The 3534-nt window shown below is 35.9% G+C and overlaps 1 long non-coding RNA gene across 1 annotated transcript; it reads left to right on the top strand.

Moving 5' to 3' along the window:
• LOC106053969 (uncharacterized) lies at positions 1 to 3534 on the top strand. Its single transcript, XR_008777584.1, has 4 exons — positions 1 to 75; positions 1111 to 1128; positions 1601 to 1759; positions 3493 to 3534. It is a non-coding gene; the product is annotated as an uncharacterized LOC106053969 (long non-coding RNA).

Here is a 3534-nt window from a genome sequence, read left to right as displayed (position 1 = left end):
CAGGTGAACAGAATATACAGTCAGGTGTCTCTGTGTGAACCTATCACCATGCACGTGCGCTTTGTTCTCACATTGGTAAGACGTAAGATATAGATCTATTTCTGTTTGAACTTAACACTATCCCAGTAGATGGACTCTTAAGAATGTGCATTTTTATTCTTATAAGGCAATTAAACTCTTATCTGTCTGTTTCACATAGGTAATTTTGAAAAGGTTATAATCCACTTTATTCAGAACTGAAAATTTAGCTAACATTTTAAAAACCTTTAATATTTTAATTTTAATTTTTCTATTCATAAATATCATCTGTTGTTTAATCCTTCATTGTCACAGAAACACATACACACGTCTCCACACACACACCTGTATCTAACACTATCTCTCTCTCTACCCATCTCTCCTTCCCTCCTTTTCTCTCTGTCTGTCTGGGGGACAGGATAAATCGTTCACTGACATTTCGCTCTCCTACAAATCGTTCACAAGACATATCGCTCACCGACACCTGGTTTACAGACATCTTGTTTACCCACAACTTGTTCAACGACAGTTGGTTCACCAAAAATCGTTCACACCTCAAATCTTTCACTGACCAATCGTTCACTGGATAATAACATATTATATTCTCCTCACATGTATCATTACAGTACATTAAAAGTACATACAGGGGATTGGTACATTACAACTTTTTTGTGATTATTTTCAAAAAATATATCTAAAGATCGGACCTAATGCTAATTGTTAATTTTTCTGAACAAATTGTCAGTGAACGATTAGTCGTGTCGTGTAAACAAGTCGTGAACCAATTGTCGGTGAACAAGTTGTCGTCGAACAAGTTGTCGGTGAGCGATATGTCGGTGAAGGATTAGTCGTTCGAACGAATTGTCGTTCAAACGAATTGTCGTGTGAACGAATAGTCGTGTGGACGAATTGTCGTGTGAACAAATTGTCGGGTGAACGAAATGTCAGTGAACGATTTGTCGTGGAACCAGCTGTCTGTCTGTTACTCTTTCTCTCTCTCTCTCTCTCTCTCTCTCTCTCTCTCTCTCTTTAAGATATTAGTTTAGGGATTGTTCCTGCATATACCTTATTATGTGACTATTTGTATTTCAGATGTGTCTACTTCTTCTTGTAAGTCAATAAAATGGTGACTCGACAAAGTAGCCCGGGCTAAATAGCGTTGACAAAATAGAGCGGACTAATATTTTTCAGTAATTTTGCATACAATACTTAAGATATCGTAAAATATGAATAAAACAAAAATAAATAAAATGAAATAAAAAAAATAAAACCAATTTTTTTTTAGTTTAATTTCTTCATTATTTCTCAGTCATTTTGCAGACTTTCGATATCTTAAAACATAAAGTTTGTTTCGCGCTATTTTGTCGGGGAACCCTATAAAATCAAAAAAATTCGTTTGATCATTTTAAACAATCTTAATCGAAGAGAGAATGATTTTGAGGATTAAATAAAAAGGATAACTGACTTACTGATTGATTGTTGATTTTTTTCACTGTTTTTATTCATTCACCCTTTTGTTTGATGAAGAGTCTCTGGCTATTTATGTTGTTAGAACTGAGTGTTTCATGAACAATGTCCTTAGTGTGTCTCAACAAGTCAATCCCCTGCACCCTGCAGTCCACCCTGTATGTCCACTCAGAAATGTTTGACTTTTAACCCAGACTGTGAAGGGCCGCCACCGGACTGTGTTCAGTGTCAGTCTGACTGTCAGGCAGTTCATATATGTATTGACATCACGTCAGTAAGTAGTTTTATTTATAGTGTTAATCTCACAGACATAGACAGATCCATTCTCTGTGATTCAATTCATTTTTAATTATTTCTTGTCTAGATGTTGTCAAACAAAAAAAAAGTTTTCAAAGAAAGAATAAACGATTACAAATCAATCGTGAATTTTGAAATACAAAAACAAAACCTACAAAAATACTCAGAAAGACACAAAGATAAAGGCACATTCCTTGTTTCATATGTTAGGACAAATTTGTACAAATAATCATTATTCCTATTGCTATTAGAGCATAAAATGGGTTGCCAAACCGACGACGTGCCAGAGTATACATTATTGATTTACATGCATGGTTAGGGTGATCTAGAGACACGCGTAGGACGTCATTACCTTCTTTTTATTAAAGTAACGTCTGTATTTGAAAAGATAAGATAAGGTAACAAGGCTAAAACTAATTCGTCCCCTTACATAGCATGTGTAGGAGTTACTGCCAGATATACGTTGATATAGAAATCAACAGTCAATATCAATGGTCTCAAGTCAACACCTATGATGTCATGTCATATCAATGGTCTTAAGTCAACAATTATGATGTCATGACAATATCAATGGTCTCAAGTCAACACTTATGATGTCATGACAATATCAGTGATTCATGGATATGTGCCCAAAATGTATTGTATTCTTTTTTATTTTCTTCATTCATAATTTATCAAGAGGACTCATCGATCAATAATCAGGCCTTAGAATACTGCTTCCTGGTACCTGCCAGTTTAATAAATGACCATACCATTTTTCTTTGATACATTGCTGGTTATCCTACAAGGATGACATAGAAAGGAAGAAAAATATTATTTTTTTTTCAATATATTTTTTTGTTTGAAGTTGAAATCTCCCGATGTTTTGTGAACAAGACTGTTGTTCGGTCGTCTCGATGGTCGGGGCTCCTACCCTGTTCGCTCTCGATGGTCTGGGCTCCTACCCTGTCAGCTCTCGATGGTCTGGGCTCCTACCCTGTCCGCTCTCGATGGTCTGGGCTCCTACCCTGTCCGCTGCCATCTCCGTCCATCTGTGGGAAGTTTGGACTAGATGGGTGTAGATCAATCTTGAACTCTGAAAGGACATCCGAGATATTTTACAAACAAAAAACATTGGATGAAAACGTTTGATTTGGAATTCGGTGAGCAAAAACAGTTCATAGTCAATTCTTTATGGACGACAAAAAAACTGGTCATCTCCACCTCCGATACTGAGATGTAATCAGACGGGACCTCAAAGCAGTGGACATTGATGTTGACCACTGGGAAGATATAGCCATAGATAGCACTTTGTGTAGAAAATGGTGATTTAAAGATGGCGAAACAACACTGAAAACGAACCACGGACTTAACAACTAGCAGCATCATAGGAGCAGGCGAGGAGACCGCTATGTATGTCTCACTTATCACTTATGCATCCAACGTGTGTATTATTTCTTGTTTCAACACTTGGTTTTAGATTTGTATTTAGGAACTCGGTGTACCTTAACTAGCTGACGTTGTGGTGTCTCCGTGTACAAACTACAGAATCTAATTGTTAAGCTCTTCCAAATCACCTTTTATTTATATATAATCAATTTGATTTAAAAAAAGACATCTTTTATTCTCTTACTGCATTATATTTCTATTTTATTGACTGTACTTTGGCATAGGAAAGAATAAAAAAAAAGCAACCAAACAATTTATATTCTTTCTTTTTCTTTTCCTCAGGACAAACCAGATGCCTAATAAATCTATTTTTAGTATAACAAA

The sequence above is a fragment of the Biomphalaria glabrata genome, chromosome 4, assembly GCF_947242115.1.
Source record: "Biomphalaria glabrata chromosome 4, xgBioGlab47.1, whole genome shotgun sequence".
Lineage (NCBI taxonomy): Eukaryota > Metazoa > Mollusca > Gastropoda > Planorbidae > Biomphalaria > Biomphalaria glabrata.
This window is presented reverse-complemented; position numbering and strand designations above follow the sequence as displayed.